Source organism: Eschrichtius robustus, chromosome 13, assembly GCF_028021215.1.
Source record: "Eschrichtius robustus isolate mEscRob2 chromosome 13, mEscRob2.pri, whole genome shotgun sequence".
NCBI classification, from domain to species: Eukaryota; Metazoa; Chordata; class Mammalia; order Artiodactyla; family Eschrichtiidae; genus Eschrichtius; species Eschrichtius robustus.
The window spans coordinates 24,201,675-24,223,634 of NC_090836.1; the positions used below are offsets into that span (position 1 = coordinate 24,201,675).

The 21,960-nt window shown below is 35.7% G+C and overlaps 1 protein-coding gene across 8 annotated transcripts in view; it reads left to right on the forward strand.

Moving 5' to 3' along the window:
* The window catches only part of CCDC91 (coiled-coil domain containing 91), a 367,017-nt gene that overhangs the window by 23,049 nt on the left and 322,008 nt on the right, over window positions 1-21,960 (forward strand). Inside the window, exon 2 of one of the 8 annotated variants that reach the window (XM_068561504.1) lies at window positions 19,188-19,324. The exons of the other annotated variants lie outside the window; for them this stretch is intronic. The gene's annotated coding sequence lies outside the window, so the exon portion shown is untranslated. The remainder of the gene's footprint in view (window positions 1-19,187; window positions 19,325-21,960) is intronic. 8 annotated transcript variants of the gene reach the window in all.

Below are 21,960 nucleotides of genomic sequence, written 5' to 3' on the forward strand. Positions count from 1 at the left end.
TTTTTTTTTCATCTATATTGATATGGGATGTTATTTCATATTTTACTCTCTGGTCTTTGGTTTTGGTATCAAAGCAATACCAAATACCAGTTTACTTCTCTATTTTCTTAAAGAGTTCATAAAAAATTTCTATTTCTTTTTTGAATCTCATAGAATTCTCCAGTAAAGCCTAATATTGAAAAATTCTTCCATTCCTGATATTGGTAATTTGTGTCATTTCTTTGTTTTTGTTATCAATTTCATTGATATTTGGGAAGAATCATCTTTTGTTTTCTGTAATTTTGTCTGTTTTTGTATTTTCTATTTTATTAATTACTGTTCTTTGTTACTTTCTTTGTTGTGCTTTCTTTGAGTTTAATATGCTCTACATTTTTAGGTTTCTTAAGGAGATTGATCAGTAATTTGACTCCTTTCTTGTTTTCTAAATATAAGTATATAATGTTTATAAACTTCCCTCAAAGCACTGTTGTAGCTGCATCCCCAAAATTTAGATATGTAGTATTTTCAGTTATATTCACCTCAAAATATTTCTCAGTTTCTCTTGTGATATATAATGGGTTATTTAGAATTGTGTTGTTTAATTATCAGGTATTTGGGGGAATTTCCAGATTTCTTTCTTACATTGCTTTTTAATATGTTTCTTCTGTGCTTAGAGAAGATACTTTGTATGATTTCAGTATTTTTAAATCTATTGAGACTTGTTTTATGGCTCAGAATAGCATTTATCTTTAAATGTTTCATGTGCACTTGAAAAGAATGTCTAATGTTCACCTGTTATGTAGAGTTTTTCAGATGTGTTGGTTAGATCAAAGTGATTGGTAATATTGTTCAATTCATCTACATATCCACTGATTTTCTTTCTACTTATTTCATCAGTTACTTAGAGAAGAGTGTCAAAATCTCTACCTTATGGTTTTTAGTTTATCTGTCATTTCAGTTTTATCACTCATTGCTTCATGTATTTTAAAATCTGTTCTTAGATGCATTTATATTTAGTATTGTTATGTCTGCTTGATGAATTGTCTTCTTTATCATTATGAAATCTCTTTTAATATATTTTTTGTTCTGTTTTAGACAATACATTTTAAACTAAACATTTGTAGTACATGGTGTTTGGAATAATAAATCACATTATGAAGGTATCCCCCATTAATTTAAGAAAATTATCCATTCATTCATTCAGCAAATATTTGTGCACATACAATGTACCAGGCCCTGGAAATACGTGAGTGAACCAAACAGACAAAAGAATCTCTGCCTATAGTAATTATTAGTTACTATTTTAAATGTGGTTTAACTTGGGCAAAGTTTCTCCAGTGACCTCTACCAAATTTCTCACTCTGTAAATCTACAATGGGAGAATGTAAATATATTGATACTTTTCTCCAATTTCCAATTTGTATTTTGCAAGCATCTGCTGCTTTTATTTTTTAAAAAAATTTTATTGAAGTATAGTTGATTTACAATATTAGTAACAGGCGTACAACATAGTAATTCAATATTTTTATAGATTATACATCACTCAAAGTTATTACACAATAATGGTTATATTTTCCTGTGCTGTACAAGATATCCTTGTTGCTTATTTATTTTATATATAATAGTTTGTGTCTCCTAATCCCATAACCGTATCTTGCCCCTTCCCCCTCCCCTCTCCCCACTGGTAACCACTAGTTTGTTCTCTGTATCTGTGAGTCTGTTTCTGTTTTGTTATGTACATTTGTTTGTTTTATTTTTCAGATTTCACATATAAGTGATAACCTAGGGTATTTGTCTTTCTTTGTCTGACTTATTTCACTAAGCATAATACCCTCTAGTTTCATTCACATTACTGCAAATGGCAGAATTTCATTTGTTTTTATGGTTGAGTAATATTCCGTTGTGTGTGTGTGTGTGTATATATATATATATATATATATATATATATCATATCTTCTTTATACATTATCTGTTGATGGACACTTAGGTTGCTTCCATATCTTGGCTATTGTAAATAATGTTGCTGTGAACTTTGGGGTCTGTGTATATTTTTCAAATTAGTGTTTTCATTTTTTTTTGATATATAGCTAGCAGTGGAATTGCTGGATTATATAATAGTTCTATTTTTAGCTTTTTTGAGGAACCTCCATACTGTTTTCTATAGTGACTACACCAGTTTACATTCCCACCAACAGTGTACTAAGGTTCCGTCTTCTCCACATCCTTGCTGACATTTGTTATTTCTAGACTTTTTGATGATAACCATTCTGACAGGTGTGAGGTGTGAGATATTAGAACATATCCTTTGTTGTTTTGATTTGCATTTCTCTGATGATCAGTGATGTTGAGAGTCTTTATGTACCTGTTGGCCATCTGTGTATCTTCCTTGGAAAAGTGTATATTTGGGTCTTATGCTCATTTTTTGATTGGGTTTTTTTTTTTGATATTGTGTTTTATGAGCTGTTTATATATTTTGAATATTAACTCCTTATTAGTTGTATCATTTGCAAATATATTCTTTCGTTAAGTAGATTGTCTTTTTGTCAGTGGTTTCCTTTGCTATGCAAAAGTTGTTAAGTTTAATTCGGTTTCATTTGTTTATTTTTGCTTTTGTTTCTTTTGCCTTAGGAGACAGATCCAAAACAATATTGCTATGATTTATGTCAAAGCATGTTCTGCCTATGTTATCTTCTAGGACTTTTATGGTTTCAGGTCTTACATTTAGGTTTTTAATCCACGTTGAGTTTATTTTTGTGTATGGTGTGAAGAAATTTTCTAATTTCATTCTCTTACATGTAGCTGTCCAGTTTTCCCAGCACCACTTGTTGAAGAGTTTGTCTTTTTTGCATTGTATATTCTTGCCTCCTTTGTCATAGATTAATTGACCATAAGTGCGTGGGTTTATTTCTGGGCCCTCTATTCTTTTGCATTGACCTTTGTGTCTATTTTTATGTCAATACCATGGTGTTTTGATTACTATAGCTTTGTAATATAGACTGAAGTTAGGGAGCATGATACCTCCAGCTTTGTTCTTTCTCAAGATTGCTGTGATAGTTTGGGGTCTTTTGTTGTTCCATATAAATTTTAGGATTATTTGTTCTAGTTCTGTAAAAAATTTCATGGGTATTTTGATAGGGATTGTATTACATCTCTAAATTGCTTTGGGGATTATGGCCATTTTAGCAATATTAATTTTTCCAGTTTAAGAACACTGGATGTCTTTCTATTTCTTTGTATCATCTTCAGTTTCCTTCATCAGTGTTCTGTAGTTTTCAGAGTATAGGTCTTTCATCTTCTTGGTTAAGTTTATCCTTATGAATTTTATTCTTTTTGATGCAATTTTTTTTTTTTTTTTTTTTTGCTGCATTGCATGACTTGTGGGATCTAAGTTCCCCGACTAGAGAGTGAACCCAGCCCCTTGCAGTGAAAGCGTGAAGTCCTAACCACTGGACCACCAGGGAATTCCCTGATGTAATTTTGAATGGAATTGTTTTCTTGCTTTCTCTTTCTCATAGTTAATTTTTACTGTATTGAAAGGAAAAATATCTCTGTATATCTTGTATCCTACAACTTTGCTGAATTATTTATTATTTCTAATAGCTTTTTGTTGGAGACTTTAGGGTTTTTTGTACACAGTATTATGTCAACTGCAAAGAGTGACAGTTTTACTTCTTCCCTTCCAATTTACGTTTTATTTCTTTTTCTTGTCAGATTGTTGTGGCTTGGAATTCCAGTACTATGTTAAATACAGGTGGCGAGAGTGGCCATCCTTGTCTTGTTCCCGATCTTAGAGGAAGGTTTTCAGCTTTTTACCTTGGAGTATGATGTTAGGTGTGGGTTTGCCATAAATGACCTTTATTATGTTGAAATATGTTCCCTCTGTACCTGTTTTAAACATAATCATTTAAGTTTAAACATATCCTAAAATATCTGCATTTTTTACTCTGCTACATTTTGTGTTTTTGATGTGATATTTTACAACTTGATGTTTATCCATTTACTGATTATTATAACTATACTTCAATTTACAGTATTCTTCTTTTAATCTTCATTCTAGTTTATGTCTTTACTATGTATTTGCCTTTATTAGTGGGATTTTTCCTTTTCTATAGATTCTTACTTCTTGTTATAACCTTTTCTTTTGCACTTAGAGAAGACCCTTTAACATTAGTTTTAGGGTAGGTTTAGTATTGATGAACTCTTTTAGTTTTTGCCTGTATGAGAAGATATTAATTAATTAATTAATTAATTTTAATGTCTCCTTCAATTGTAAATGATAATGTTGCTGGGAAGAGTATCCTAGGTTGCAGGTTTTTCCCTCTCAGCACTTTGAGTTTATCATGCCACTCCCTTCTGGTCTGCAAAGTTTTTGCAGAAAAATCAGCTGATAGCCTAATGGAGTTTCCCTTGTATATGGCTCTCTGGTTGTCTTTTGCTGCCTTTATCTTTATCTGCCTTTCTCTATCTTTAACTTTTGCCATTTTAATTATGATATGTCTTGGTTTGAGTCGCTTTGGGTTCAACTTGTTTGGGACCCTTTGTGCTCCCTATATCTGGATATCTGTTTACTTCTTTAGATTTGGTAAGTTTTCAGCCACAGTTTTATCAAATACAATTTTGACCCCCTTCTCTTTCTCTTCTCCTCTGGCAGTCCTATAATGTGAATGTTGGTGTGCTTGATGTTGTCCTAGAGATCCCTTACACTGTTCTTATTTCTTAAATTTGTTTTTGTTTTTGCTTTTCTGATTGAGTGATTTCTATTATTCTTTCAGACCACTTATACATTCTTCTTTATCACCTAGTCTGCTGTTAATTCCTTCTAGTATGTTTTTCATTTCAGTTATTGTATTCGTCATTCTGACTGGTTCTTTTCTATAATTTCTATTTAGCTTCTTGTTAAATTTCTCACTGTTTTCATCTATCCTCTTTTCTAATTCAGTTAGCATTCTTGATACTAATGATTTGAACTCTTTATCTGATAAACTGTTTATTTCTGTTTCATTAGTTGCTTTTTCATTTTGTTTCCTCTTTCTCTTTCAATTGAAACAACTTCCTCTGTCTTCTCATTTTGCTTACTTTCTCTGTCTCTATGAAAGTAGGTGAAGCAGTTACCTATTTCTGTCTTGTAGGGGTGTCTTTGTTTGGGAGTTTCCCTGTACAGTCCACATGTGCCCAGTGGCTCCAGTAGGATAGCTGGATCTGACGTGAACACAAGTTACATCTTTTCCCTGGGTTGTGCTGGCAGCTATCACCTTGATAGGAGGTGGTAGGTGCTAGGGCCAGAGCCAGGTGTGGGCCAGGGCTTCTTCTCTGCTCATTGGCTGCCACCACCTATTGGGATTGGGTCTCAAGTTGCTGGAGCAGAAGCTGTGAGGGTTGGGTCTAAGCTTGCTCTGTCCCATTTAAGTATGTGCTCTATCCCCTCTCAGCACCAGCACCCTTGCCACAGATGGGAGTAGTGCTGGAGCAAGAGGGGCTGATGCAGGCACTAGGTGTCAGTTTGGGCATAGGCTGTGGTGGTCGGGCCACAGTCAGAGACCCAGACTGCTCCTGATGCTCTGCCTGTATAAGCACCGGTAATGGCTGTCCCCACCCTGTTCTGTTGTCTGCCCTAGTCTGAATAGCCTTTGTCCCTCACAGCTGAACTCTCCCCTTAGCTGCATCAGCCCTCACCCCATAGTGGAGCTCTGTTGTAAAGCAAGCGGGGTTGGAACCGTTGCTTGGTTCAGGCTGGGGTGCGCACCAGGGCAGTCACAGCAAACTGGCAAGCAACCTGCACAGTTTCAGTCTGCCCTCTCTGCCCTGTTGCAGGAATAAGCAAGCGTGTGCAAGGTCCTCACAAGCAGAGCACAGGCTTTCCACAGGTCTCCTGCTAGTCCCACCAGCCCTCCAACTGAAGAGAGGACTACTGTTTCTGGTGTCAGACCCTAGGGCTGGGCCCCTAATATGTGGCTCAAATCACTTACTTCTCAGGTAGGATCTCTACCCATGTAATCTGTCTTCCCTTCTGAGTCCCCTCCCATGAGCACAAGCCTCGACCTGATTGCTTCTCTTTCCTCCCTACCCAGTTCTGTGTGGATCTTTCTTACCGGCTTGCTTGTAAAGTGTCTTTCTGCCAGTCTTCAGTTAGTTTTCAGTGAGAATTGTTTCACTGTAAATGTATTTTTGATGTGTTCATGGGGGAAGGTGAGTTCCTCATCCTTCTACTCCAACATCTTGATCTCTTCTGCTAGATTTCTTACTTGCAGACAGTGCTGGAGGTGGTTTATCTTAGCATGCAGAACCCAGGGTACAGAATCATAGCTTCTTTCTGCTTCTTCTGGCTTCACAAATTAGAAAACTGACTCTCAGCCTTGGCTGCCTGAAATCTCTTTCCTTATCACCTGTAATATTTTTTGACCTGAAGTCTAATTTTTCTGATACTAATATAGCCACTTCAGCTTTATTTTTATTATTGATTGTATGGTTTGTCTTTTTCAGCTGTTTAGCTTTATTTTTTTTTTGTCTTCATAGCCAAAATGAATTTTTCGTGGCATGTAGTTAGGTCTTGATTTTTATTTAATGTGACAGTCTCTGCTTTTTAATTTAGTTCTTTAGATCCACTATATTTAATGTACTTAACAATATGGTCGAGTTTAAATATATTATTTTGCTGTTTGTTTTCCACTTTCCATTTCTTTTTCCCTATTTTCTCTAAGTTATTTTAGATTTGAGGGTTTTTTTAAAATTTAATTTAATTTTATGCTTACTAGGTGTATATTTTTGCCAATTAAATTCATTGCTTTACGATCTACAATATGTATCTTTTACTTATTAGTCTAATCTTAAATAATGTCATTCCATTTCATGTACAGTGTAAGAACTTTACAACAGTATAAATCCATTTCCTCTCATCATTTGCGGTATTGATATCATTTAGTTTACTTTTACATATTCTATAAAGCCAACAATTCATTGTTATTATTTTTGCTCTGTGTAGTCAGGTATCTTTAAAATTTTTAAAAATTTAAAAATTTTATAGGGGTATAGTTGCTTTACAATGTTGTGTTAGTTTCTACTGTACAGCAAAGTGAATCAGCTATATGTATACGTATATCCCCCCTTTTTTGGATTTCCTTCCCATTTAGGTCAACACAGAGCACTGAGTAGAGTTGCCTGTGCTATACAGTAGGTTCTCATTAGTTATCTATTTTATACATAGTATCAATAGTGTATATATGTCAATCCCAATCTGCCAATTTATCCCCCCCTTACTCTTTGGTATCCATACGTTTGTTCTCTACGTCTGTTTCTATTTCTGCTTTGTAAATAAGATCATTTATACCAGTTTTTTCAGATTCCACATATGTGCGTTAATATACATTATTTGTTTTCCTCTTTCTGACGTACTTCACTCTGTATGACAGTCTCTAGGTTCATCCACGTCTCAACAAATGACCCAATTTTGTTTCTTTTTATGGCCGAGTAATACTCCATTGTATATATGTACCACATCGTCTTTATTCATTCCTCTGTTAATGGACATTTAGGTTGTTTCCACGTCCTGGCTATTGTAAATAGTGCTGCAGTTGAACATTGGGGTGCATGTATCATGGTTTCCTCTGGGTATATGCCCAGTGGTGGGATTGCTGGGTCATATGGTAGTTCTTTTTTTAGTTTTTTAAGGAACCTCCATACTGTTCTACATAGTGGCTGTATCAATTTACATTCCCATCAGCAATGCAAGAGGGTTCCCTTTTCTCCATACCGTCTCCAGCATTTAATGTTTGTAGACTTTGATGATGGCCATTCTGACCGGTGTGAGGTGATACCTCATTGCAGTTTTGATTTGCACGTCTCTAATAATTAGTGATGTTGAGCATCTTTTCATGTGCCTCTTAGCCATCTGTATGTCATCCTTGGAGAAATGTCTATTTAGGTCTTCGGCCCATTTTTGGATTGGGTTGTTTGTTTTTTTGATATTGAGCTGCATGAGCTGTTTGTATATTTTGGAGACTAATCCTTTGTCAGTTGCTTCATTTACAAATATTTTCTCCCATTCTGAGGGTTGTCTTTTTGTCTTGCTTATGGTTTCCTTTGCTGTGCAAAAGCTTTTAAGTTGCATTAGGTCCCATTTGTTTATTTCTGTTTTTATTCTATTTAGGAGGTGGGTCAAAAAAGATCTTGCTGCGATTAATGTCAAAGAGTGTTCAAACTATGTTGTCCTCTAAGAGTTTTATAGTGCCTGGCCTTACATTTAGGTCTTTAATCCGTTTTGAGTTTATTTTTGTGTATGGTGTTAGGGAGTGTTCTAATTTCATTCTTGTAGCTGTCCACTTTTCCCAGCACCACTTACTGAAGAGGCTGTCTTTGCTCCATTGTATATTTTGGCCTCTGTTGTTATAGATTGAGTGACTGTAGGTGTGTGGTTTTATCTCTGGGCTTTCTATCCTGTTCCATTGATCTATATTTCTGTTTTTGTGCTAGTACCATACTGTCTTGATTACTGTAGCCCTGTAGTATAGTCTGAAGTCAGGGAGCCCGATTTCTCCAGCTCCGTTTGTTTTTTTTTTTTTTTTTCTCAAGATTGCTTTTGCTAGTCGAGGTCTTTTGTGTTTCCCTACAAATTGTAAAATTTTTTGTTCTAGTTCTGTGAAAAATGCCATTGGTAATTTGATAGGGATTGCATTGAACCTGTAGATTGCTTTGGGTAGTACAGTGATATTCACAATATTGATTCTTCCAATCCAGGAGCATGGTATGTCTCTCCATCTGTTTCTGTCGCCTTTGATTTCTTTCATCAGTGTTTTATAGTTTTCTGAGTACAGTTCTTTTGCCTCCTTAGGAAGGTTTATTTTTTGTTCTTTTTGTTGCAGTGGTAAATGGGATTGTTTCCTTCATTTCTCTTTCTGATCTTTTGTTAGTGTATAGGAAAGCAAGAGATTTCTGTGCATTAATTTTGTATCCTGCAACCTTACCAAATTCATTGATTAGTTCTAGTAGTGTTCTGGTGGCATCTTTAGGATTGTCTATGTATAGTACCATATCATCAGCAAACAGTGACAGTTTTACTTATTTTTTTACAATTTGGATTCCTTTTATTTCTTTTTCTTCTCTCATTGCTGTGGCCAGGACTTCCAAAACTATGTTGAGTAATAGTGGCAAGAGCGGACATCCTTGTCTTGCTCCTGATCTTAGAGGAAATGCTTTCAGTTTTTCACCATTGAGAATGAAGTTTGCTGTGGGTTTGTTGTATATGGCTTTTATTATGTTGAGGTAGGTTCCCTCTATGCCCACTTTCTGGAGAGTTTTTATCATAAATGGGTGTTGAATTTTGTCAAAAGCTTTTTCTGCATCTACTGAGGTGATCATGTTTTTTATTCTTCAGTTTGTTAATATGGTGTATCACATTGATTGATTTAACTATATTGAAGAATCCTTGCATTCCTTGGGATAAATCTCACTTGATCTTGGTGTCCTTTTAATGTGTTGTTGGATTTGGTTTGCTAGTATTTTGCTGAGGATTTTTGTATCTATGTTCATCAGTGGTATTGGCCTGTAATTTTCTTTTTTTGTGATATCTTTGTCTGGTTTTGGTATCAGGGTGATGGGGGCCTCATAGAATATGTTTGGGAGTGTTCCTCCCTCTGCAATTTTTTGAGAGTTTGAGAAGGATGGGTGTTAGCTCTTCTCTAAGTATTTGATAGAATTCACCTGTGAAGGTATCTGGTCCTGAACTTTTGCTTTTTGGAAGATCTTTAATCATAGTTTCAATTTCATTACTTGTGATTTGTTTGTTCATGTTTTCTATTTCTTCCTGGTTCAGTCTTGGAATGTTTTACCTTTCTAAGAATTTGTCTATTTCTTTCAGGTTGTCCATTTTACTGGCACGTAGTTGCATGTACTAGTCTCTTATGATTCTTTGTATTTCTGCATTGTGAGTTGTAACTTCTCCATTTCATTTCTAATTTTATTGATTTGAGTCCTCTCCCTTTTTTTCTTGATGAGTCTGACTAAAGGTTTATCAATTTGGTTTATCTTCTCAAAGAGCCAGCTTTTAGTATTATTGATCTTTGCTATTGTTCTTTTCATTTCTATTTCATTTCTTTCTGCTCTGATCTTTATGATTTCTTTCCTTTACTAATTTTGGGTTTTGTTTGTTCTTCTTTCTCTAGTTGCAAGGTTAGATTGTTTATTTGAGATTTTTCTTGTTTCTTGAGGTAGGATTGTACTGCTATAAAATTACCTCTTAGAACGGCTTTTGCTGCATCCCATAGGCTTTGGGTCGTCGTCTTTTCATTGTCATTTGTTTCTCAGTATATTTTGGTTTCCTCTTTGATTCTTTCAGTGGTCCCTTGGTTATTTGGTAGCATGTGTCTAGTCTCCATGTGCTTGTGTTTTTTGTACAGTTTTTTTTCCCCTGTAATTGATTTCTAATCTCATATCATTGTGGTTGGAAAAGATGCTTAATATGATTTCAATTTTCTTAAACCTACAGAGGCTTGATTTGTGACCCAAGTTGTGATCTGTCCTGGAGAATGTTCCATGTGCACTTGAGAAGAAAGTGTATTCTGCTGCTTTCAGATGGAATGTCCTATAAATGTCAATTAAATCTATCTGGTCTAATGTATCATTTAAGGCTTGTGTTTTCTTATTAATTTTCTGTCAGGATGATCTATACATTGGTGTAAGTGGAGTGTTAAAGTGCCCCAGTATTATTGTGTTACTGTCGATTTCTGCTTTTATGGGTGTTAGCATTTGTTTTATGTATTGAGGTGCTCCTGTGTTGGGTGCATAAATATTTACAGTTGCTATATCTTCTTCTCGGATTGATCCCTTGATCGTTATGTAGTGACCTTCCTTGTCTCTTATGACAGACTTTATTTTAAAATCTATTTTGTCTGATATGAGTATTGCTACTCCAGCTTTCTTTTGATTTCCATTTGTATGGAATATATTTTTCCATACCCTCACTTTCTATCTGTATGTGTCCTTATATCTGAAGTGGGTCTCTTGAAGACAACATATATATGGGTCTTGTTTTTGTATCCATTCAGCCAGTCTGTGTCTTTTGGTTGGAGTATTTAATCCATTTACCTTTAAGGTAATTATCGACATGTATGTTCCTGTTACCATTTTCTTAATTGTTTTGGGTTCGTTTTTGTAGGTCTTTTTCTTCTCCTGTGTTTCCTGCCTAGAGAAGTTCTTTTAGCGTTTGTTGCAAAGCTGGTTTGGTGGTGCTGAATTTTCTTAGCTTTTGCTTGTCTGTAAAGCCTTTGACTTCTCCATTGATTCTGAATGAGATCCTTGCTGGGTAGAGTAATCTTGGTTGTAGGATTTTCTCTTTAATCACTTTAAATATATCCTGCCACTCCATTCTGGCCTGCAGAATTTCTGCTGAAAGATCAGCTGATAACCTTATGGGCATTTCCTTGTATGTCATTTGTTGCTTTTCTCTTGCTGCATTTTTTAATACTTTTCCCTTGTATTTAAGTTTTGTTTGTGTTTCATATGTGTCTTGGCGTGTTTCTCCTTGGGTTTATCCTGAATGGGACTCTCTGCGCTTCCTGGACTTGATTGACTATTTCATTTCCCATGTTAGGGAAGTTTTTGACTATAATCTCTTCAAATGTTTTCTCAGACCCTTTATATTTCTCTTCTTATTCTGGGACCCCTATAATTTGAATGTCAGTGCATTTAACGTTGTCCCAGAGGTCTCTGAGATTGTCCTCAATTCTTTTCATTCTTTTTTCTTTTTTTTGCTCCTTGGCAGTTATTTCCACCATTCTGTCTTCCAGCTCACTTATCTGTTCTTCTGCCTTAGTTATTCTGCTATTGATTCCTCCTAGTGTATTTTTAATTTCAGTTATTGTGGTGTTCATCACTTTTTTTTTTAGTTCTTCAAGGTCCTTGTTAAACATTTCTTGTATTTTCTGCATTCTACTTCTGAGATTTTGGGTCATCTTTACTATCATTACTCTGAATCCTTTTTCAAGTAGATTACCTATTTCTTATTCATTTATTTCATCTTGTGGGTTTTTACCTTGGACGCTCGTTGGAACATATTTCTTTGTCTTCTAATTTTGTCTAACTTATTGTGTTTGAGGTTTCCTTTCCACAGGCTGCAGGCTCATAGTTCCTCTTGCTTTTGGTGTCTGCCCCTAGTGGGTGAGGTTAGTCCAGTGGCTTGTGTAGGCTTCCTGATGGGTGGAACTGGTGCCTGCGTTCTGGTGGGTGGAGCTGTATCTTTTCCCTCTGATGGGCAGGGCCGCGTCAGGTGTTATGTTTTGGGGTGTCTGTGGGCTTTATGACTTTAGGTAGTCTATCTGCTGATGGGTGGGTTTGTGGTCCTGTCTTGCTTGTCGTTTGGCGTGTGGCATTCAGCACTGGAGCCTGCAGACAGTTGGGTGGAGCTGGGTCTTGGAGTTGAGACAGAGACCTCCAGGAGAGGTTTTGCTGGTTAGTATTCCCTAGGGTCAGTAATTCTCTGGCATTCCAGCATCCTGGACTTGGCACTCCCACCCCAGAGGCTCAGGCCTGATTCCTGGCCTGGGACCCAAGGCCCCGCAAGCCACAGGGCTTCACTGTCCTTGAATTTCTTGATTTACACTATTTCATGCGTTTACTGCCTTAACTCTGCCTCTTCTATCCACATTCCTTTGACACCTGGTAAGGCTGTCTTTCCTTTCTCTTTTTTTTTTTTTTTCCCCTTTTTCTTTTAATTCTGAAAGGAATTTTCCCTATGAAGAGGCATTCACACTAATGTCTTACCTTGTGTCTGCATTTAAGTAGTATTTCATAGGCTCCTTCACCTCCACCCCCCAATGATCTCAGATTTATTCATCACGTTACCAATGTTAGGAATCTTCATGAAGAGAAACTCCTCTTTTGATGCAAGCCACAGAGCATGACATCAAAAAAGAACTTCTAAGAAAATTGTGCAGTAAGTAGAACAAAAAAAATGTCCGAAGTAAGAAATTCTCATGGGTTGGCAGGAACTTTCACATATTTGTCCTAATGTGAAGTATTAAATGATTCCCCCACCTAGTTCCCTACCTGCAGCCAGGGACCCCATAGCTTCTGAGGGTGCCGTTGCTGCTTTCCGTCTTTAAATTTTTGTATTTATCCTCATATTTATCATTTCTGGCACTCCTAATTCCTTTTGTACAGATCTAAATTCCAATCTAGTTTCATTTTTCTTGTCTCTGAAGAATTTTCTTTAACATTTCTTTTAGTGTTGGACTGCTGGCCAATAATTCTCTCAGCTTTTGTTTGTCTTGGAAAATGTCTTGTTTTCCCCTTCAGTTTTTCATGATATTTTCTCTGGGCAAAGAATTGTATGCTGCCATATATTTTTTTCCTTTCAGTACTTTAAAAATATTTACCTATTGTCTTTTGGCTTACCTGGTTTCTGACAAGAAGTCTGCTTTTATTCTTATTTTAGTTCTTTTGTAGGTAATGTGTCCCTTTTTTTGGCTTGTTTAAAAATTTTTCTCTTTTCTTAGTTTTTCACAAAAGAATATGATGTGCATTGCTATGATTTCTTTATGTTTGTTCTGCTTAGCTGTTTAGATCTCTGGATCTCTGGGTTTATAGTTTTCATGAAATGTAGAAAATTTTCAGCTGTATTTCTTCACATATTTTGTTCCACACCCTTTCCTTTCTTTTCTGAACCTCCAATTACACATGTTTTAGACTTCTTGATATTATTCCAGTTTTTCTCAGTATTCTTTCTTTTTGTACTTCATTTTGAATAATTACTGATGTAATTTTTAAACTTCATGATCTTGTCTTCTGTAGTGTTTAATCTGCCGTTAATCTCATCCTCTGTATTTTTTGTTTTAGAAGTTCTCCTCTGGAAGTTCCATTTGAGTTTTTTTACATCTTCCATGTTTCTTATCACCATGATCATTTTTTCTTCTAGTTTCTTAAACATATGAAACATGTTTATAACAGCTGTTCTCATGTCTTTGCTTATTGCATCATCTTGTTAATTTCTGTTTTTATTGAGTGACTTTTTTCTTGGTTATAGGTCCTATTTTCCTAATTTTTTTGTGTGCCTGTTAGTTTTTGATTGGATTAAGACATTTTGAATTTTATCTTGTTGATTGCTGAATTTTGTTGTATTATTTCAAACAGTGCTGTATTTTGTTCTGGCTTTAAGTTATATTACGTGGATTCAGTTGGATTATTTTGAGGTACATTTTAAGATTTGTTAGTGTGGGTCCAAGAAAGCCTTTTGTCGTGTCTAATTTAGCCTCATTGCTAAGGAGATGCCCTCCAGAGGATTCACCTGAATGCTCTATGTATTAAGAGGTTTATCCACTCTGACTGATAGGAATACAAACTATTGCCAGCTTGTATGAGCTCCAGATGTTGTTCTGCTTACTTTTGTTTTTCTTTTTCTTTCATTGTGTAGTTTTCTCTCACGTGTATAGAGGTTAGTACTCCGCCCAAGACTTGAGCAGAACTTTCTATCTCTAGAGTTCTTATTTGGTGTAGTTCTCTCTTCTCAAGTTCTTGGCCCTGGAAATTCTAGCTACCTTATAAACTTCTAACTCTGTCTCCTCAACTCAGTGAGAGGCTTGGATTTCCCCACCATATACTCCGGCTTGTAAACTGACTCCAGTTTGTAAACTGGTCATTTATAATGCTTACCTTGTTTGTTTCCTTTCCCTCAGGAATTATAATTCTCTGCTGTCTGTTATCCAGTATCTAAAAGCAATTGTTTCATATATTTTGTTCAGTTTTGTAGTTCTTTTAGTTGGGACGTTAAATGTGGTCTGTGTGTCTCCATTTTGATTGAAAGTAGAATGCTATCTGTATACCTTACGGATATAGTTTAAACTTTTCTCCAAACTTTATCATACTTTCACTTTGAAGTAACCATAGTACAGAAATAATAGATACTCCAGTGGTGTGTGGTAGTAAAGATGTTTGTGAGTAAACTTCTGGTGATATTTAGAAAATGTTTTTTTTTGTTTTCATTTATTCTTTTATCTTTTATTCTATGTTACATTTTATAAATATAACAAGGTATAAAGTATACTTTGTTATTTACTGTGAAAAGTAAAGTTTTGCCTTTTAACCTGTCATTAAATCTTTGGGTAGAATTTACACACCAGGAATGTGCACCATATTTTTTGGTCGTTTCCTATATCTTAGACATATCACTTCCTACTCTTAGTAAACCTTAAGAAACCAGACATTTCTCATTTCTGCATCTATAATAGATCATTTTACTCAACAGCTATTTAGAAAACACCCAGTTATTTTACTATAATGTGAAGGATTTTGGTGTACAAATTTTATGCTGTTTGTTTAATTAGAGATCCTCAGTATAGTTATAGGACTTCCCTGTTCATTTTCTGAAATGAGTCAGATCTAATCTTTCTTCAGATATGTTTTCTTTCTGACTAGGTAACAATCCCAGGGCTTTCCATCCTTGGTATTATTACCTTTTTCATTGTCTTCAAACTATACTAAGATAGCTACAGTTGTACTTGGATGGCTTCAGTGCTTTGGTCTTTTTAGGATTCATGCATGTGGTAACAAATACCACCAGTAACATCATTTCTAAAGCATGAGGGCTATAGATATACACAATTTAAAATTGTTTCTTTTGGAAACTCATCTATTTTTCCATTCTTTCTTTATTTCTTCTGGAAATTATATGTGTTTTTCAAGGTTATGCAAGCTTTGACAAACTGAGTTTTGCCAGCCTATCCAAGGGAAAAGTCAGCACCTTACATAGAGCCAAAGTAGAGGGGGAAAAAATCCCCAATTTTTATGGCACTGTATCAGGAAATTGAAAGCCCTGTGAAGAATATGTGTGCAGATATATGTAAACTTGTAGCTCTTGCATTGCTGCCTGGTTTTTATTGTGTTCTCTTTGTGTCCTTTACAAACTATATAATATAGGCCATGGCAACTCCCCCTTTTTTTCCTACTTATTTAAAGGTGTGGGTGAATTTTTAGTGATGTTGAGGGTCAAGATTAACTTTCTGTTTTCTGTTAATATATCTAGTACCTATCTGATATTTCTATACATAAGTGGAATTTTTATGTAGTCTTTGCACTTTACCCTAGGCAGTGCTTTGTGCTAGACTGTATTTGGCTCTGGTTTCATTTGGCTTCCTTTTTCTGGACCTCATACCTATTTAATGTACCCAGCTTAGCTTCTAGGGTTCCAGTGCAACTATATGCAACCCATGTAGTTTGCCTGTCTCCTGAGCAATATCCCTTCCTCTATATTTATTCCTTTCTCTTTTGAAATGTACCTCTCTGGTATACTATTTCACTAGGGTATTATTACATAATTGGATAAATTGAGTATTCCTCACATATTAATGATATTGCTACTGATAGTACAGAGTGGTGCTTCCAGGAGGTTTTAATTTATGTGTCATTAATATTATAATGTTAAGTACTTTGAGATTTGTTTTACTTTATTTTATTTTATTTTGAGGAGTTTTTAAGCTTTATATAAATTCTTACTGTGAGGAAACAAAAAATGTCTTCTTAAAACAAGGAAGTGGTCTCTTAAAACTGTTAGGCTCTCCTTGGAGAAAGTTATTTCTCTTGAAACTCAGGCCAGTGCAGGTATGTTTGCACTGTTTTCTTGGTAGGTCCAAATCAGGTGTTTTCATGGATGTTCTGCTTGTCCCAGAAAGAGAGGCTAAAGCTGAGTCTTTCACTTGGGGAGTGCTTAAATGCTCTTCTACAAATCAGTGACCAGAATCGTTTCATTTTGTGCCCATGTGGTTTGTGTGGGTGGTCTGTTGTTTTAAAAACTGTTTCAAAGAAGTGCATTTTTTTTTTTTTCCTGGCAATCATGTGTATCCTGTGTAAGTATTTTTCACTATTAATAATTTTGAGAAGAACCAACTCCGGGTCATAATGAAGTTGGCTTATTAAGTCATGGGGTTTTATCAAGTCATCCCATATGATTTTTGTCTGGTTTGCCAAGATTCATTAATTTGAGGTTCCCAAAGGACAGGGTAATGGTTTCCTCTCCTGTTTCTCACTGTCATCAACCTGTTTTTGGAAATTATTTCTATCAAGTTTATCTAAATAACAGTCTTTGAAAGAAATTCATGAGACATTTAATTTCTTTTAGGTCTATATGTTGGTTTTACTTTTGGGGATTATTTCCCCCCTATTTCTTATTCTATATAGAATTCCTATTTCTGATTATGACTTGAATTCCAGCTTTCTCATTGTGCTTTGATTTTCATCTTCTTCATTTAGGCTTAGTGGTTAGATACCTTGTCTTTAATTGAATTTCAAAGTGGTTACGTTTTTGTCGTTTTCCATTCCCTGTCCAACAGTGACAGTTTGCTTCTGTAGGTGTACTGAAACTTTTCAATAGTGAATTTGGGTTTAAAGAGAAGTTAAACGGAATTTTTGAGTTATTTCAGAAATTGTAACATCATGCTATTTGCATTGCTGGCAATGGTGAAGATTTTCGTAAAGTGAAGTTTTATAGGAAAAGCTTCATGTCATTGGCTTGTATGTAGCCTTGGAAGGCATCTTGAGTATTTGGCTGGCCCAGATTTACAACTTTAAATAGTCTGCGTAAATATTCTAGTTAACAAGTGAATATTATTTATAACTAGGAATTAACTAGAAAGAAGATTTGGAGATGACCTGAACTTTCTACTTTAACAGAAGGGAAAACTGAAACCGACATAGATTAGGTGACCATCTGTGATAGTACTGTAATTTAGTGGAAGAGTTAGGGCTGCAGCCCAGGGCTCTGAGTGCTCTTTCTACTACCTTAGGATCTCTTAACATCTTATCTCCAACAAAATAACAATTTTGAAGAGTGAAATGGTATCAAGTCCCTGGTTTTAAAATACCCAAACACATTTTATTTTTCTGATACAAATTTGAGTGATAAGAGAAACTTTACAAATTCATACCACATTTTTCCTTTTGACCTATAAAACAGTACTGACTGTCTCTGAGGTTGTCACTTGGTTACTTGAAGAAGGAAATTATTTGGCCATTATTTTATTGAAGCGTATTTTCATCGTATTAAAGGAATTTTAAAAACTTCCCCAAAGGTAGGAAATTATGCAAATAAGAGCCTCCTGTATTGGCTAAGTGTTGATTGCGTGTTTAGCATTATTCCTCTCCTATCTACCTTTCTAACAGAACCTGTGTTCAGGTATCTAACCCTCCTTCACTCGACTCAGAGAAAGGAGTTTTCCTTCACTCGACTCAGAGAAAAGAGTCTTCATTCCGAGTTCCAGAATTAATTCTAGTAAGTCTAAGTGAAACATGGTACTTCCCTTTCTTTGCTAGTGATAGGTTCAAAGATGCAGATCACAGTCTCAAACTATTTTGCTTTTACCTCCAGCCTGTGGATGAAGTTACACATAGGAGGTCAGGTCCAAGGGAATTACAGAGAATTTCTGAAGCTCTAACTTGAAGTGTTTAGAGCCTGCTCTACCCATACTTCTTGTCATATGAGATAATGGTTATGCATTTCCTTATTTAAGCCAGTTTGCTTTTGGAATTTTCTGTTACTTCCAGGTTAAAGTATGCTATCTGATGCATCTCCTAATACTTTTCACTGTGAAAGAAGATTGACTAAGAATTATGTTTTGGTGACTAAACTGATGTGAATTCAGGGAAAAAGGAACACTTGCAATAGAATTGAAACCAGGAGAATCTTTTAAGAGATTTTTGACTGAGAATATCATAAAATTGTGGCTCATAAGCAACATAAAGCACTGTTATTTACCTTTCATTCTTGCATCTCCACTGAACCTTTCTTTTACCCGTGACCTTCTATATCCAGTGGTTTGTATTCATTCCTTATCTTCTTTGACCTCTATTTTTTATACCTATTTTTATTCTTGTACACTTTTTTCTTATGACTTTTAAGGCATCATTCTATCTTTCTATATGATCATTCCTTTTAAATTTCTTTTGCTGATTTATTTTCCTCTATGTATTTCTTGAATAGTAATGGTTTTCTTCTTGGCCTGATTTTAAAGAAAAACTTCATTATTTAGAATAGACTTATAGAAAAATTGTGAAGATAATACAGAGAGTTCTCATATACTCCATATTCAGTTTTTCCTATTATGAATAACTTACACTATTAATGCTACATTCGTTAAAATTAACGAACCAATGTTCATACATAATTATTAACTGAAGTCCATACTTTATTCAGATTTTTGTAGTTTTTGCCTACTGCCCTTTTTCTATTCCAGATTTTCATAAAGGATACTGAGGCAGGAGATAGATGGGCCCCAGGCTGAATAGCTGGAATCTGTACCCTGTGGACAAATACTCTAAGATAAAGATAAGAGCAAGAGCAAGGAGGAGCTGAGTCCTGCTTGGATAAAAGGTAAAGAGACCACATATGGCTCATTCTTGAGGTCAAGGAGACCTCCCCGGCTCTACATGCGCAGAAAGTCTCCTTGGGGGCCAAGGGTGGGGGGTGCCACCCCATAATAGGTGGTGTCAACCTCCCCATAGGCCTCTGCACTTGAATTCATCTTGGCAAAAAGATGCGCACACATGTCAGGGAGGGCCCTAGGACAGGTCAGATGTGGAAAAGAAATGAGATAATTGACCTAAGGTAAACAAAGACCGGGAAGAACCCTCACATATAAGTGATTTGAATCACCTTTCTGGTGCACTCCTCCTCATTAGGGAGGATGCCCACACCCTTTCTCTCCCGGTGTGTATCTCTACCTTGCTTCTGTTTTAAATAAACAAACTGTTTCTCTGTGTGCTCTCCCACTTGTTGTGCTGTGTCTTTAATAGTAAACTTTGTACCTGTTTTTACAGTTTTTGCTTCCTTGAGAAATTCATTTTTCAATGGGGACAAGAGCCAGGGCAACTTTGCTTCTAGCCTCTAGCTCCTGGTGGACTGGTAGCTAGGATTCGTGGTTTTCACCCAGGCTACCCAGGTTCAGTTCCTGGGCAGGGCACTAAGATCTTGTTTCAAGCCACCGCTCACTGCTGTCTTCTCGAGATCAATACCATATTACATTTAGTGGTCATGTGTCCTTAGGTTCTTCTTATGCTGTTTTTTTTTTTAACTTTACTTGTTTTTGATGACCATGACAGCTTGTTTTGAGAAGCACTGGTCACATATTTTGTAGATTGTCCCTCAGTTGGGGTTGTGGTTTTTCTCATGTTTAGAAAGGGTTATGGGTTTTGGGCATAAAGACTAAGAGGTAAAGTGCCATTTTTATCATGATGTATCAAGGGTACATACTATCATCATGAGTTATTGTTGATATTGACTTGGATCATCTGGCTGAGGTGGTTTTTGTCAGGCTTCTCTGTTTTAAAGTTATTCTTATTTTTCCTCCTTTCTGTATTGTACTCTCCAGAAGGAAGTCACTATCTGCAGCCTATACTTAAGGGGTGAGGAGTTCCACCTCCGTGAGGGTACAGTATCTATATAAATGATTTGGAATTCTTCAGAAAGGAAAATTAATCAATTTCCCACTACTTACTTACATATTTATTTATTTAATATCAGTATGGACTCATGGATATTTTCTACTTTGCTTGGCCTAATTTTTTAACTGCTCTATGTATATTGATAATTTCTAAATATACTTATTCTAGCCAGTCTTCCCACCTGTCTTCAGAAAGAACTCTTTTTAGTTAACTTCCTATTGGACCTTTTCCCTTTGCTTTTTTTTATTGAAACCTCAAAACTAAATGTGTCCATATTGCCTAAGCTCAATCTAATCATTTTATACCTTGTCTCCTCATTTTCTGCCTCATTTCTTCCACCCAAACTTGCTTTTCTACTTGCTTGCTCAAGCTAGAAACCAGTGAAATCCTTTAGTATTTTTCCCTTATTCCCACTGCCTCGGTAGCGCTCATTTGGATTATATTTGTCTGTTGCATTTCCCTAAAACTAACCTATCCTACTTCTACCCCATTATCCACATTGCCTCATAGCTGTTTTTCTAAAATACATATCACTTATTCAAACACCTCCATATTACACATCCCTTCTCAGAATTCTTCAGTAAATTTTCTTTCTGACACTAATGTAACTGTGATTTTAGTCAAATTACTTGGGCTGTCTCTAGCTTAAGTTTCCTTATTTAAACAGTGTAGATAATGATAGGGATCTTGTGAGAATTGAAACTGCTAGAGTGTCTAAAGAGTTTAGGTGTCTGTCTGGAACAAAATAGAACACTCTAAGATAGTTATTTTTATTACTCTATGGCTCTTTCCGAACTCCTGGGTATGACCCCTTATATTTTGGCTCCTAGCCACTTATCCAGCAGCTTCATTTGTGGATATTCTCTCACCATAGGCCACTTATCATCCTCAGATTACACATTATTTGTTGTATTTTGGGTTTGTTGTACTGTGTACTTTCTATCTGTGTCCCTTCTCATGTGTTCTTTGTTAGGAATGCTCTCATCTTTCTTGCATAACAGGAAAAATGACTTTTACTTATCCCTCAGTATTCAACTTAAATATTCCCACCTATGCAGTTAATCACCACATTCCTCTGCTGTCACTGGACCATGTATGTAGAGATGTATACTATATAAATGTTTGCACGTGTGTCTTTCTGGTCTGTTAAATTGTGATCTCCACGGGGACAAGGACTAAACTTACCATTATATCCCTAGGACGTGGTATCACTCAGTTAACATTTGATACATAGACTACCTCACAAGTGCAGAAATCATGTCTAAGTATCCTTTACTAATGGTTATCAGGCTTCTACTTGAACCTGTCTAGTAATGGGAAATTTATAATTGGAGAGGAAGTGATTACTTTTAGACAGGTCTAAATTTTAGAAAGTTATTTTTGATGTAGATTTGAAATCTGTCTACCTTTAGCTTTTACTTGTTCTCTGGAGCCATAAAGAATATCTGTGCATTCATCATTTTACAAGCATTTGAGCATCAAATATGTGTTAAGTACATTTCAGAAGTCTCTTGGTTAGAAATGAAAGAAACCTGAAACGTTCTAGCTTAAGAAAAACAAATTTGC